This window comes from Suricata suricatta, chromosome 3 (genome assembly GCF_006229205.1).
Source record: "Suricata suricatta isolate VVHF042 chromosome 3, meerkat_22Aug2017_6uvM2_HiC, whole genome shotgun sequence".
Classification (NCBI taxonomy): Eukaryota; Metazoa; Chordata; class Mammalia; order Carnivora; family Herpestidae; genus Suricata; species Suricata suricatta.
Genome location: NC_043702.1, coordinates 70,024,573 through 70,041,534, shown reverse-complemented (window position 1 = coordinate 70,041,534; position 16,962 = coordinate 70,024,573).

Below are 16,962 nucleotides of genomic sequence, written 5' to 3'. Positions count from 1 at the left end.
AGGCTTTTAGAAATGAATGGCTTGATTTATATCAAAGAGAGGAGGAAAATCAAGATCTGAGACTGACTGAAGGACACTGTCTGAAGTGTTTGATGACTTCCACAGTGACACACTTAATTGGTCCTTTTTACCCGTGACAATTGATTGCCCAATGACCAGTGGGTACAATATAAAAGTTAAGACGAGTCTTATGTTTAGGAAACATTTGTTTCCACAAGACTCTCTGGTTCACATCATATCACTGCCCACTCATGAACCAGATAACTGTACTGTGGTTATATTCTATACAATACCTGCTGACATACTTAGAGGTAAAGGATCATGAACTTCAGATGGTTCAGACACAAAATTAGAAGAAGATCATAGATAGAGTGCACTCATATAGGAAAGAATGCTAAAAATAGGTTAACCTGGTAAATGATGCACAGATCTCCTTTGTGCTATTTTTATTTTTATAGTTTTTCAAATATTTGATATTATTTCTAAATCAAGTGTTGAAAATAAAAAAAAGACTCCAGGCCAGAAACTAAGAATATACTATTGCTTCTCAAATGGTAACAAAGCAAATGGGGAATATTACTGGCCTGCATCTATTATTACTTTATTTGTTTATAGTTATTTTTTAAATTATTTTAAATAGATTATACATTTATATGATTGAAATATCTGAACACTATGAAAAGGTAGATATTGAGAAATGTCACTCCTGCCACATCCCCATCCACTTAGCTACCTCTCACACCTGCAGATAATTGCATTTCTTAGTTTCTGATTTATCCTTCCAATGATTATGTATGCAGATATGAGTATATATTACTTCTCCCTTCCTTACATAAAATGGGCTGGGCTGTATACACCACTCTGTGCTTTGTTTTGGTCACCTAGCAGTATATCATATAGATCTCTCCATTCTACCACTTTAGGATATGATCTTTATAAAGAAATGGATATAGTAGCTGTGTCCTTTATTTACACAGAATGTATGCCCAGCTCTAATACGCGGGTATGGGTTAAATTATATGTGCTTTGCAGGAATACTTCACAGTGACTAGAAAGGCAACTTCTGGGATAGTCAAAGATCAAATTCAAGATACCTAGACATTTTCTTACATATGTTGACCAGTTTTGAACATCAAGGAGCAATAAAATTTAAAATATTTTTCTTGAAAGAACACTGAGAACATGGGTTGACCACAGAGTTTACTTACATGTTCATTGTTCTTTTTTAAAATGTCTCTCTCTAGGAATTTTCAGACACTTTGTTTTGTGTTTTGTTTTTTACTCTACATGGCTATAGCCCAGAACTTGCAGAGGAGATTGTTTATAAAAGATAAGTTTCTAAAATTTTTAAATATTATAAGCAAATGAAATACTTTTTTTCTGTCTGCAATACAATTCAGTTCAATTCAATAGACACTTACTAGGCCTTGTACAAACCATTGAGCTTTAAAAAGTGGATAAAGACATTGGTCCTGGCCACAAGATGCATGCAGATAATGTCCCTTTCATGTGGGAACTGCTGTGCTGTAATATGCACACCCAAAATGCTACAGAAGAACGAAGAAAGGACACTTAGCCATACCTCATTAGAAAGAATGAGCAGGGGCACCTGGGTGGCTCAGTCGGTTAAGCCTCCGGCTTCAGCTCAGGTCAGATCTCACGGTCGTGGGTTTGAGCCCCACGTCGGGCTCTGTGCAGACAGCTAGCTCAGAGCCTGGAGCCTGCTTCTGGTTCTGTGTCTCCTTCTCTCTCTGCCCCTCCCCCTGTCATGCTCTGTCTCTCTCTGTATCAAAAATAAATAAAACATTAAAAAATAAATAAATAAATAAATAAATAAATAAATAAATAAAAGAAAGAATGAGCAAAGTTATAAAGACCAGTAAATGCTGACCAGAAAAAGAAGGATGGGGGCAGCAGGGGTGCAAGTCATGAAGTTTCGTGAAAACATGAAACTACCTAGTATAGATGGGAAGATGGCAAACAGCTCAGTATCACTGGAGTTCAAGGTGATAACAGATGTGGTAGTGAAGGGAGGGTCCTGTATGGCCTGCCACAGAGCTGGGGCTTGACTCTGTGCAGCTGTTAAAGGAAGGAGCTTAGGCAGGTTTGCACTTTAGAAGGCTCATCTCAGCTTTGATGTGAAGGATGGATTTGAAGAGGAGATCAGTCCATAGGCAAAAGGCTATAGGAATGAAGAGGGGGCATATTTGGGGAAAAAAACGCTCTAGGGCTTGATGACTAATGACTGTGGGTGAGAGGAGACCAAGAAGGCCCTGGGTTCTAACTTATGTGACTCAGAGAGTGGTGGTTCCATTAAATGAAACAGGGAAACCTAGGTAGAAGAGGGAGGTGATAACATCTGTTTAGGTTATGTTGAATTTGAAGATGGCAAGCAGACACAGCTAAGACTCTGATGATTAAAGGAGAGTTCTAGAATTAGAGATATAGATTTGGGCATTATCTTTATCCTGAAGCTGCTATAACAAATTACTACAAACTTGGTGGCTTAAAACAATACAGATTTATTATCTTACAGTTCTAAGGTCAGAGGTTTAAAATCCATCCCTTTGGGCCAAAAGTCAAAATATCAGCAGGGCTAGTTCCTCCTGGAGGCTCTAGAGGAGAACTTTCCTACCTTTTCCTGCTTCTCGTAGCCAACCTCATTCCTTGGCTCACTGCTCTTTGTTCATCTTCAAAGACAGCATTGTACAGTAATGCTTGCTTCTTCTATAGTCAAGTGTCCCCCCTGCCTCCCTTTTATAGGGACACAAGTAATTACATTGGGTCCACCCGGATAATCCAGGATAATGTCCCCATTTTAAGAATCTTAACTTATTCACATATGCAAAATCCCTTTTGCCAAATAAGATATAATTTACAGGCTCTAAAGATTAGGACCTGGTTAGTTAGGGGACATTATTCAGCCTACACATGTGGTTGGCATTAAGTGCGAGTACATACATACAATCAATGGTAGTAGGAACCCAAAGGAGATGGGGAAAAAAATCTGACCTGGAAGGTGAATCCAGAAAAGAGCTGGTGTCATGGAGGCAGAAACTGGTGAGTAACGGGGAGGAGGGGGTAGCCAGTAGATGAAGTTGGGAGAACCACCTGGAGGTCCCTGGGTTACATTTCCACAGCAGCGTCAGTGGAGTACAAGGGGCAGGATGCAGACGGCAGTGGGCAGCACTAATGCACAGTGAGGAAGCATGGACCACCATTTCAACAGGTTGGCTAAGAAGAAAAGTTGGCAACTAGAAAAAAAAGGCACACTCAAGAGAAGTTATTTTGTTTTATTCAGCTTTGTTTCTAGGAAAGTGTGAGTCTGGAACATACTTGTAAGCTGAAAAGAAAGAGCCCATAGATGGGTGGATGTAGCAGAGGGAATACCTGATAGAACAGGATCCCAAAACAGTCTGATGGGTGTGAATTCAAGACCACAGAGACATAAAATTTGAAATAAGACTATCCTGTGATCCAGCTTCTAGAATTTATCTTACAGAAGGAAATCTTACCAAAAAAAACATATAAAAATGCTCAATAAGAGGAAAGAATATACAAGATTACAAGTCTTTAAAAGCAAAGAGATATGTACAAGTGTTCAATGGAAAATTTGAAACAATTTGCATATCTATCAGCAAAAAATTAGTTAAGTTCTGGAGTTGAGAGTAACTTTAAAAGTAGAAAGATTTCTCCAAATATGATATGATCCAGACATCATAAGGAAAAGTGTCACAGTATCCGTACAAAGTGAACAGCTTCCATAGACCCCATAAACAAGTAAAGACTAGAAAAAATATCTCTAGTCTACTTACTATATAAAGAATTCCTTCAAATTCATTTTTTAAAATGACAACCTAATAGAAAAATGAACAAAAGCTATAAACTGGCATTTCATAGAAGACAAAAATCAAATAGTTGCATATTTGCATAGTTTTAAATGTTTGTTAATTTAATAAATGCATTTTTAATGTTTATTATTCATTTTTGAGAGAGAGAGACACAGAGTGTGAACTTGGAGGGAGGGGTGGTTAGAGAGAGAGGAAGACACAATCCGAAGCAGGTTCCAGGCTCCAAACTGTTAGCACAGAGCCCGATGCAAGTCTCAAACCATGAACCATGAGATGAAGTTAGATGCTTAACTAACTGAGCCATCTAGGCATCCCGATAAATGCATATTTTTAATGCTCTGTCTCATTAGGGGTGAAAGGTATGCAATATACCATCATTTTGCCAATATGATCAACAAAAATTAATATCTGTTGTTGGTGAGGTTATGGAGAAAAAGATACAAACAGGGTTGATGGAATTTAAACACGTACAATAATTTAAGAAAGCAATTTGGAAGTGTCTATTAAAATTTTAAATGTACCTGACTTTTGAGTCAGCAGTTTCATTTCTAAAAATATATATGTATATACAAGAAATTGTGAATAATTATGTGCTTTCCTGGTTCATATTTTTAGACTTTCCTGGAATGGTGAAAAATTGGATGTGACCTGAATGTCTGTTATGAGAACAGTGAGGGGCACTGGGTGGCTCAGTCAGTTAAGCATCTGACTCTTGATCTCAGCTCAGGTCTTGATCTCAGAGTCCTGAGTCCAAGCCCTGCTTCGGACTCCACACACAGTGTGGAGCCTACTTTAAAAAAATAATAAAATAAAAATAAAATATTAAAAAAGAGAGATAGAGAAGTAGGGTTATACAAGTTAAGTATATATACAAATATAAACTTATGTATATAGCTAATTTATAGGTATAGCAGGATCCCATACTTGGAAACAAGCTATTTCTGTGTACTGGACAAAACAAGGACTTGTTAACACATCAACAGGGATAAATCTCAGATGCCTTAGGCTAAGTAAAAGAAGGCACAGTCAAAAGGCTGCACACAAGGTAATTCCATTTATATGACCCTCTTGAAAAAGTAAAACTGTAGGAACAGAAAACGGATCAGTTGATCCAACTTCTAGAATTTGTCTAACGGATTGCCAGGGCTAGAGGTCACCATAAAGGGACACAAGGGAAGTTTTTTGTGATGGAAGTGTTCCATAACGCAGTTGTGGTGTTGGTTCCACAACTACACAGTGATCCACTGTACAAGGCAAAGTTTACTGTATATGAATTATACTTTAATATATCTGACTTTTTAAAAAGTTTATAAAGGTTCACAGGAAACTGCTAATAATAATTACTCCTGGGAAAATGGGAGAGGAGGATCATGGGACAGAAAGAATCTTTCACTTTATACACTTCTGTATAATTTGGATTATTTTTAGTAAGCACATCCTACTTCTGTAATTTTAAGAGGTTTTAATAAGTATGACATGCCCAAACAATGGGCCACTGGAGGTAGTTTTGCATGTAGCTAACACATAAAGGCTTTCGCAAACACTGTTAAGTAGACAAAAAACAAACTGTATGCCAATACACAATCACAGGGTTAGAAAAACAGAACTATGTGTATACATAAATGTTTAGGTTTATATGTGATTGTAACTGTGTGTGCAAATCAGAAGGATACCTGCCATATATTTAGCAGTAATTTAACGGCATTTGCTTTTGGAGAATAGTATCATTGTGGATTTGTGAAAGAGATTACTTTTATTTTTAATTTTGGTTGAATAGTACTAGGGTATGTCATTTCTATAATTATAAAAAATATTATGGTATTTACTTATTTACTTATTTATTTTTGCCTGCTTTTTTAATTAGATTTTTTTAGTTTCTTTTTTTAATGCTTATTTATTTTTGAGAGAGAGTGAGAGACAGTATGAGTGGGGAAGGAACAGAGGGAGAGGGACAGAGACACAGAATCCAAAGCACACTCTAGGTTCTGAGCCTGATGCAGGGCTCCAACTCAAACCAGCAGATCATGACCTGAGTCAAAGTTGGAAACTTACCTGACTGAACCACTCAGGTTTCCCTAATTAGATTTTTTTTTAATTTTAAGTAGTCTCCACTCCCAACATGGGGCTTGAACTCACAACCCTGAGATTAAGAGTTGCATGCTCTATCAACTGAGCCAGCCAGGCAGTCCAACATTGGGATTTTCAAATTGCATAACTGAAGAGGTTGCCTTGACCACAAGGAAGACTATCCGTCCTGAGAGTGGAGGCAAGACTAACACAGATGTAGAGAATTTTGTAGGTTGGACAGCAGCTAGAAGAGTCAGTAATTTTGACCTTAATTTTTTCAATAAAATAGGTCATCTGTTGAGAGTGCAAGGGAGTGGGCTTGGGGGAAAGTAAGGAGTTTAAGGAAGGTGCAAAGTTCTGGAATAACTTAAGAGAGACAACAAGAAGGATTGAGGCTAACTGAAAAGCGCTACTGAGGGCAGAGGTTATAAATGCCTCTAGGGCTGAGCCAGGAGGTGAATGTGCAGGGGCTCCAGCAAACTGGGGTGGACAGGATTAACCTCTGGGGCAGGCCAGGTCCTGGTGATTGTCACGGCTCAAGGTGGCCATGACTCCAAGAGAAGGCAGAAATACGACTTTTTAGCTTAAATCATCCGACTGAAAATATCACCAACTAGTTAAACGTCTCAAATGCTGTCCAGGCCAAAACAAGATCCAATAGCTTATGGCTGGGTGGGGTGGGGTGGGGGGGTGGAGGTTGGGGACTTATGTGTGCATGACTTTGTGTTTTTCTTCCTAATATTATCCAAAGTATTTTTTTTTATTCTCCTATTTCTTTACAGTCTAATCCCTTTTAACTCACTAAAGCTTGTTTCAGCAGGAGGTGAGATACAGTTCAGAACAACAACAAAAAAATCCCTGCTCAGTTGTGATGTTTGGTAGCTTACATTTTAAAAGAACCCAGCAGAAACAATAGTTTTGAAACTCAAGCTTTCAGAGTCAAGAGCCAAACCCTTTTGAGAGAGAACATGGTTTCTGTATTTTAAAAACTCCCTCTCAGATATCTGGAGCAGGAGTCTGGCTTTTACAGAGCCCGTGGGAGAAGGAATTCTATAAGATGTAGGAACAGTTTTCCCTCAAGGAAAGAGTTTGATGACTTGGTTGGCAGGAGCACTCAGAGAGGAGAGGAGAATGATTCCTAAATTCAAATAGGTCTGAAAGGGGTCATGGGGGGCCAGGGGTCACTCATGTCCCGATTCCCTCTTGAACCCCTGGGAAGAGGCATCCTGAAAGCCAGCACTGTATTGGAGTAGCAATTTCTAGGACAAGTCTAGACAGAGGGACTGAGCTAGCCTCTCCTTTGACAAACTTCCGACTCTAAGAGGCTTGGATGGCACCAGGATTTTCCTTAGGCCTCAGAGGAGATGGAGAAATGAGAAGAGGGCTGGCCTGCAAGCCACGGAGTCGCTGTGGTAAGGGCAGAACCAACCCTGTAGCTGAGGACTGTGGGGTGAGCTGTCCAGGTCATGGGAGGCCCCTGGGAGGTCTGCACAGCCAATGGGAGCTGAAGTGGGCTGTGACCCCATCTTATTTGCAACAGGCAATGAAAGCAAGCATCGCAAGAGATTCTGAGGCAGACTCAAATGAGAGCACAGTGAGTTAGTGTTGGGTACTGCCTGTCTGGGCAGAGGAGGACTAGTGTGCAGGAGGGAGCCGAAGACTTGTAAAATGATTCCAGTTACCCAATGAGCAGACTAAATCTTACTTGAAGTACTGGCAATGCAGGGACACCTAGAAATGAAAAAAAAAATTTTTTTTTTGCTAAAAATATTCACCCCTCACTTTCTCCCTATCCCTTCTCCAAAATAAACAAACTGGCAAATACAAATCAGAAACTGGACCTCCTTGTACTTTCTGAATTACATCTAGGACAAGGGCACCATCACTTTTTCAGTGCCTAGGGCATTAATGTGGTCCTGATTTTCAGGTGAGTACCTAAGTGATCTTATCTGTATGAGCTGAGGTACGAAAGGTACTCACAATGGAAGAACAAGGAGGGATCAGGGTTAGAAAAGTCTCCCTAGGGTCAGGAGCTGGTAGGTGTGGTCAGAGCCCCTGTGGACAGGCCTCGGGCTGTGGCCATGGAAGGGGAGAGCTAAGTGGAGCTAGAGAGGGGGACAGGTTGCTGACAAGGTCACTAGGATAAAGAGGTTGTGGGATGGAGGAGTCAGGTGCCAGTCTTCAGTGAAAGCCAGAGAATGTCGCAACGGTGAACAGATGCCCGATGCCCTCATTTCCATAACTGGACCTTCATCTAATGTGGCCTATGGGCATGTTATATTGAGTAATAGGTTTACATGGAATACTAACATAATTACACATTGATTCGTAACATTGATTATTTTTCTCATGTTTGTCAGGCTTCAGCAAAATGAGGATTCATATGTGCAGCATTAACTCTACTATACTGCTTCCTTTTTTTTTTTTAATATAAAACTCCTTCTGGAGCTTCCAATTAACAAAAGGAAACATAATATCATTTGAAAATTTTGTTTTTAGGCAGTTAAAGGTGGACCTGAGGTACCGGGGCGCCTGTTCTGTGCATTTCATTTCACATTTACGGAGATTGCAGAGACAGTTTTTATTTCATTTTTCTTTTTTAAGTCTCCAGAGAAAATTACCGTCCAGGAATGATTTTTTTTAACTTGTTTTCATTTTCCCTGTGCCAGACGAAGCATTCTTGAGAGAAAACAGACCTTCTCAAGGAATCCTTGCTCAGTGCATGACCTCCAGTTCTCAGTGAATAAACATTTTTCCTACCGAAATGAGCAGAACACAGACCATCAGGGCACCATGTTGAGTCCTAGTTGATCTTTAGTTTTACAATGTATTAGGCTGGTCCCTTCTCCTTAATGATTTAAGTATCTGATGCTAAGCTTTCTTGTCAAATAAACTTAAAGTCTGGCTTTATTCCATCTTCAAGTTTGTAGCTGAATACCTAACTATGGTCGGAAGGAAGAGGAAAAACTCAAGTTGGTTGTTGGAAAGGGTGATCTAATTATTGCCATTTTAAATGCTCTGCTCTGCTGAGTAAGGGAGGTTCTTTTGTTTTTGCAGCACCATTCACTTAATTTTCTTTCATTTTTATTTCACCTTGCTACTTGAGACTTTGTAAGACCTGAGGCAGCACTAGATCCAATGTAGGAATCGGTAGGGTGAGGGAGGTCCTTGGGAAAATCAAAGTAAGTAGTGTGAGGGGCACCTGGGTGGCTCAGTCGGTTAAGCGTCCGACTTTGACTCAGGTCATGATCTCACAGTTCGTGGGTTTGAGCCCCGCGTCGGGCTCTGTGCTGACAACTAGCTCAGAGCTTGGAGTCTGTCTTCGGATTCTGTATCTCCCTCTCTCTAACCCTCCCCTGCTCATGCTGTCTCTCTCTCTCAAAAATAAATTTAAAAAAACATTAAAAATTAACAAAAAAAGGTAAGCAGTGTAATATCCTTGATGTCATGGACTATATTTTCAGCTATCCATAGAAAGAGAAGGAGAAATTTTAGTGAGAAAAATGCAGATAATATGGAAATCCTTTGTATTTACTTTGGACCCTTGTCCCTGGGCACACATATTTTTGTCACATGACAATGTGCCATGATGACAAATGTCCACAGGGTCTGGCAGGAGATACTGACTGGCTTGCTTTTATATCTCCTTGGAATCTTCGAAAATGGTAGGGAGGGGTGTGTCATAGGATGGAGACTCTTGAGGAAAAACTCTGAGATCTATTGGTCTCCTGTGTAGGAAGGTTTCTATTGCACTTGAAGCCAGGTACATGGTTTCCAACTGATGCTGTAACAGACTGCCACCAATTTAGAAGTGGCTTTAAAAAATAAACAAACAGGCCCCATATTTGACTATCTTAGAATCCTGGAAATCAGATGTTCCAAACAGCTCTCATGGGCCAAAATCAAGGTGTTGGCAGGGTCTTGTTCCTTTCTGGAGGCTCTAGAGGAGAATCCATTTCTTTGCCTCTTCCCGTTTCTAAAGCCACCCACATCCCTCCATCTTCTCCTTCTGTTGTCACATCTCCTTTCTCTGACTTTGATCCATTTGCCTCCCTCTTCTAAGGAGCCTTGTGAATACATTGTCCCCACGCAAAAATCCAGGTTCATCTCTGCGTCTCAAGATGTCAAATGAATTGCATCAGCAATGTCCCTTTTGCCTTGTAAATTGGCACCTTCACAGGTCTCAGAGATTAGGGCTGTGTTCAGTCTATCACACCAGGGCGGGCTGTGTTTTCTCAAACCTGGGACTGATCCCAGTCTTCAGTTACCACAGCAGATTTACTGTGGGCCAGGGCTCTGCAACACCCACAGTCAGTGCTCCTTCTGCTGGGTCCCTCACCTACTCCATTACCTGCTTCTGCAGTAATACATCCAAGCATCCAGGAGGGCTCTTGAATCACTGCAAAGAGTCCACAAAATTATCTCAACCCAGGGGTGCCTGGGTGGCTCAGTCGGTTAAGCATCTGACCTTGGCTCAGGTCATGATCTCACGGTTCGTGGGTTCAAGCCCCACGTCGGGTTCTGTGCTAACAGCTCAGTGTCTGGAGCCTGTTACAGATTCTGTGTCTCCCTCTGTCTCTGGCCCTCCTCCAATCATGCTCTGTCTCTTTCTGTCTCAAAAATAAATAAACTATAAAAAAATTGTTTTTAAATTATTTCACCCAAATGAAATGGATATGGTAAATAAGCTTGTATTATGGATTATGATATAATCCATAATTTTTGTCTTCCACTGTCTTTTAAAAATTTGCTCAGGGAAGAGATGCTCCTACCCTTGCTTCTATGAGTGTGTCTCAATGTGGACACTGTTTGCATTTCAAGCAGGACAATTTTCATTATTTTTAGCATCCCAGGCTCTAACCTTCTAAATGCCGGTAGCACTTTCTTCATTAATTATTGTGATAATCAAGACATGCTCCCACATACTTCCTTTTTTTTTTTTTAGTTTATTTATTTATTTTGAGAAAAAGAGAGAAAGAATGAACTGGGGAGGGTGAGGGAGAGGGACAGAGGATCCAAAGCAGGCTCTGCAATATCAACATAGAGCCCAATGAGGGGCTCAAACTTATGAACCATGAGATCATGACCTGAACCAAAGTCAGACGCTTAACCAACTGAACCACATAGGCACCCTGCTCCCATGGACTTCCTAATGATCCTTCAGAAGGTGGAACTGCCCAAAACTCAGGCAGACCCCTGGCTTATCAACTCACTCTCAGGTCTTCAGGAACTAATTTTTTATGGTTCCTTTGGTCACATACACAGTCTCTATTCAATAATCAGGATGCCTGATCAATGCAAAATCCAAAACTCTGATAGACTTAAGGCTGCTACCAGGGAAAATCTACAATAGGGGAGAAGATTTTGGTCAACTTCCCCCTTACCTTCTTCAGGGCCCCAGCTTACTAAAGTGACTGGAGAAGTTTCCAGGTTTCTTGTCAAAGGCTTAATCACAACTGACTTTTCCTCTTGGGGAGCTTTTGTGGGTTTTTCAAAGATTGTCATCCAGGAATCATTTGTACAGCTCTAAGGAAGTATGGAATGCATTCCATTCTCCAAGCCACACACACACCACACACACGCATACCAGTTCCTACATGGCAGGGCCCCTAGGGTTCACCTCTCTCTGGGGTAAAGGGTTAAGAGTCCTGTGAACTACTTCTTCATTTTGCTTATGGTGACATGGCCTTCCTTTGGAGTGTCACATCTATGATATCTTCATATCGAGTTGAAATTTCCATTGTAATATTTTATTGTGATCAGGAAATAAGAGGATAATTTCAAAACAAATAATTTCTTTAAAAATTTTAAGCAGGCTTCACACTCAGTGCAGAGTCAAAGGGGGCTTGAACTCATGACCCTGAAATCAAGACCTGAGCTGCAATTAGAGTCAGAAACTTAGGGTACCTGGCTGGCTCAGTCAGTGAAGCATCTGACTTCAGCTCAGGTCATGATCTAATGGTCCGTGGGTTTGAGCCCCGCATCGGGCTGTGTGCTCACATCCCAGAGCCTGGAGTCTAATTCGGATTCTGTGTCTCTCTCTCTGCCCACTCATGCTCTGTCTCTCTCTGTCTCTCAAAAATGAATAAATGTCAAAAAAAATTTTTTTGAAAGTCGGAAGCTTAACCAGCTGAGCCACCCAGATGCCCCTCAAAACAAATAATTTAAGAATGATTCCTCAATACCTGACAGCCTCTTGGCCTCTGAGATTCTACAACCTTGTAGACTACATACAATTCATTTTCATAATTCAACACGTTTTCAAGCTGAATTTTGAAAATAGTACTCTAAATGTCCTTTTGTCTAGAAGGATGTTTAGGCATTTCCCCCCCCCTCCTATTAAAATGCTGTTCTACTCTTTTCTACTAGTTCTTAAAGCTCTTAACCCTGATACTTTATATTCCAAACCCTTCAAAATGGAGGTCTGGGGACCGACAGAGAACTTCTCATGCATGTTCTGTTTTGACGTTGAAGAATATCTGGAAGACAAAGGAGTGACTGACTCAAATATGATGAAAACATAATGACCTGTTTCACAATAACTACCACATGGAGCGCCTTGCAACTTATAAAGGGTCTACATGTACCTTTTCTCCTTTGATCCTTATGAGGCAAGTCCTATTTTATAGAGGAAGTAAGTGAAGCCCAGACAGCAAAGGAAGGAAAACTAGTGTTTAATAAGTGCTATTATATGCTGGGTGGCTCTTTATATATTTGTCACCTCATTTAATGTCCATAATGAATATATAAGATAGGTATTACTACCATCCAGGAAACTGAGGCTCAGAAAGATTAAGTAATTTATCCAAAGTCACACAGTCAATAAGGACACCATTTTTCTGTACTGTATGTTAAAAAAAGTTTTGTTTTAATTTTTTTTTATTATTTTTAGAGAGAGAGGCACAGAGTGTGAGTAGGAGAAGGGCGAGAGAGAGAGAGACAGAATCCAAAGCAGGCTCCAGGCCCTGAGCTGTCAGCATAGAGCCCAATGCTGGGCCTGAACTGACCAATTGTGAGATCATGTCCTGAGCCGAAGTCCATCACTTAACCCACTGAGCCACCCAGGCACCCCTGCTATACCATACATTTAGTCTCTTCTCTTGAACTAGAACTTGTCAGTTGCCCATAAAATGCTTTGAAATTCACCCCATACTAGCAAAAAGGGTGTAGGGTGCTTTTGTGTGGTTTATTTTATTGGATTTTCATGCCAGTGCAAAGTCAGATGACCAAAAAGAGTAGCCTTTTTACAGTTCCCAATTTGGGCATTTAAGAGTGAATGAAAAGGAATGTGAATTTGATGAAATAGCAGTGCAAGGAATTGCACATCTTTGTAAAGCAATTACTTTGAGGCCAATCAAGCCAAGATAAACACCAAATCATTTCAAGTTGGAGCAACAGGATCTTGCTCATTAGGGGCCTGGAACACAAAACTCAGGAGGCTGGTGGTGGAAGGTTAAACTCTGAAGCACTCCCGTAAACATTTCCAGGACCTCCTTTACCCTGTGTCAGCTGCACATTAAACAGTGCTAGGAGGTGTGTGGTGGGCCTTCATTGCATACCTCCCACTGGACAAGGCCTCCACCTTTGATTTTATTCTTTACCTATCATTTTAGAAAAGCCCTGTTTGTTCCCTTTGTTGCCATGCTCTGTACTGCCCAGAGTACTCAGGCTTTCCCAAGCCCTTTGTCCCCTAAAGATTATAGCACTCATCACTCTTCTACCTAGCATATTCCTTATTACCATTATGCACATTCAAATATTCCTATGACCATGACTTTATCAATCACTGAGTTGTGGCAAAGAACTGTGTAATGCAAGTTCAGATAATGATGTTTTACTCGACACAGGAGATTCTCAAGACAACAATGAACATAAATATTTAGCAGTGGTGATGTGACTGTCCATACCATACCACCCAAATTGAGAGAGACTGACCCATAAGGTTCAGAGGGCCCTATCTAAGAGGTGGTTATTGTATGTAAATAATACATGTAAATAATGAGGGAGAATTGAGAAAAGGACAAGGCAAGCTTCAAATCTGAGCGACTCCCCAGAAAGGAACCTCTCTTCTCTAAACTCTATAATCTCACTTCAAAGCAGTTTTATAGTGCCCATAATTCTATAGCTGGGCAGTAGGGTCACAATGTATTTCTTGTCTTTGGAGCAACTGATGAGGGCATAAAGCACTCTGGGATCATCCTCAGAGGCTGTTTACTGTCTAAGTGGTTAAAGCACCACTGTGAGTTTACAGAAGTAGGTCTGCACTGTCCAGGGATGCAGTTCATGGCTGCCTCAATGAGCATCTTGTCAGAGAAAAAGGCTCAGATGCACAGCCTTCAATGATGGGGGCTTATAATTAACACAGAAGGGTAAAACCTAAAGGCTAGTATAGCTAAAACCTCAGGCTCTAGAGCCAGGATGACTGTTTCAAATATTGACTCTCCCATCCCTAAACTTTGAGGAAATTGCCAAACTTTATTTAGTCTTCACACTTTTATCTGTAAAATGGGAAGATTAATATCTAAATTACAAATATTTTTAGCTCAAGTGCGGTAGTGCTGGTAAAGCACTTAATATAGTGGCTGGTATCCAAAACAATGGTAGTTCTTTCATCAAAAAACACCCATAAGAAAAAAAAATTTTAACTTTTTTTTTTTAAGTAGACTCCATGCCCAATGTGGGGCTTTAACTCATGATTCTGAGATCAAGAGTCATGTGCTCTACTGACTGAGCCAGCCAGGCACCCCAAAACACCCATAGGAAATTAATAGATAAGCCACTGACTGGCAAAAAATACATACATAATATTTATTGTAATAAGTGTTCATATCCAGAATATAGAAAGAACTATAAGTCAACAAGAAATAGATGAACAACCCAATTTTTAAAAAGCAGGCAAAAATGTTGGACAAATGTAATAAAAGAAGATGTGTTAATGGATACTAGCACATGAAAACATGCTCAAAATCACTGAAGTTCAGAGAAATGTGTGTTAAAACTACAATGAGGGGCACCTGGGTGGCTCAGTCGGTTGAGCATCTGACTTCAGCTCAGGTCGTGATCTCACAGTTCATGGGTTTGGGCTCTGTGCTGACAGCTCAGAGCCTGGAGCCTGCTTCAGATTCTATGTTTCTGTCTTTCTTTGTCCCTCCTTCACTCACGCTCTGTCTCTCTGTCACACAAAAATAAATAAACATTAAAAATCTATTTTGGGGGCACCTGGTGGCTCAGCCGGCTAAGCGTATGACTTTGGCTCAGGTCACAATCTCATAGTTTATGAGTATATGGGTTCAAGCTTCACATCAGGCTCTGTGCTGACAGCTCAGCACAGCTTTAGATTCTGTGTCTTCGTCTCTCTCTGCCCCTCTTACACTCACACTCTATCTCTCAAAAATAAACATTAAAAAAAATTTTTTTAATATATATTTTTTAAACTACAATGAGATGCCTCTCTAGACCCGATGTATGACTAAAATTGAAAAGACTGACAACTCTAAATGTTGTCAATAATGCTCAGAGCAACTGAACTCTCGTAGGTGGCTAGCAGCAGTGTCCAATGATAAGATACTTCTGGAAAGCAGTCTGGCAGTTTCTCATGAATGTAATCATACATCCACAATATGAGCCCCAAATTATACTTGTTGGTATTTATCCTATAAAATTAAAACATATGTCCCCAAAAAGACCTGAATGTGAATGTTTGTATAAACCTTTCCTTAATAGCCTCAAACTGGAAACAATCCAAATGCCCATCAACAGGAAAAAAGATAAATTACAGCACATCCTTTTTTTTTTTTAGTTTATTTATTTATTTTGAGAGAGGGAGGAGAGAGACAGAGGGAGAGAGAGAATCCCAAGCAAATTCTTGCTGTCAGTGCAGAGCCCGATGAGGGGCTCAAATTCACGAACCATGAGATCATGACCCGAGCCAAAATCAAGAGTCGAACATTTTAGCCAACTGAGCCACCCCAGGTGCCTAACAGCACAACCCTTTAATGGAATACTACTTAATCATTCAAAAAAACCCAACTCTTGATATTTGCAGCAGCCTGGATGACTCTTCAAACCAGTGTGTAATGCAAAAGAAGCTAGACATGGAAAGGACATTGTACATGAAGCACAAGAACAGGCACACTAATCTGTAGAGTTTCTGGTATAAAAAGATTGATTCGAGGCACCCGAGTGGTTCACTCGGTTAAATTTCCAACTCTTGACTTCGGCTCAAGTCATGATTTCATGTTTGTGGGATCGAACCCCATGTTGGGGTATGCACTGACAGCATGTGGCCTGTTTGGGATTTTCTCTCTCTCTCTCTCTCTCTCTCTCTCTCTCTCTCTCTCTCAAAATAAATGAATAAACTTTTTTTTTTAAAGATTGACTGGAAAGGAGCACAAGAGAACTTTCTGGGGTCATGTTTTGCTTGATGGTGACATGGGTATATACAATAATCAAGATTCACAGGACTGAACATTAAGATCTGTGCATATTATTGTGTTCAGTTGTATATCCGCAAAAAAATAAAAATGTTACTATTACTGTATCATTTTTGCAAGGATCGTCTCATCAGCCGCACCACAGGCCTCGTGGAGAGTGGGGCCATGACTTGCAGCTCCCCAGGCTGTACCAGCAGCTCTGTGACCCCAGCACTCTGTGGTCACGTCAGAACAGAGCAGCTGGTGTTCCCTCGGAACGCTGCTCTCGCGACTCAGATTCCCTCTCAGCATCCAGTCATTTCTACTGCTTCTCTCTTTACTTCTCTTGGTTTTTACTATAATTTTTTCCTTTTTCCCTCTCTCACCCCCAAAGAGAATAAGATTGGGAGAGTTAGTATTCTATTTGGGGATCTTTATTGGTCTAACTTTTCATAGTCAGCTACCTCAGAAACCTCTCTTCTCTTTACTTATGACACATAGAGTGTGTCTTACACACACAAGCCTGCTCTAAGACTGGGTCCTCTTACTGATAAGGTCACAATGTTACCTCAGCTATATAGTTAAATATATGCTTAATGTCACCTGTTAACTCCAGAAAAACAGATTGATAA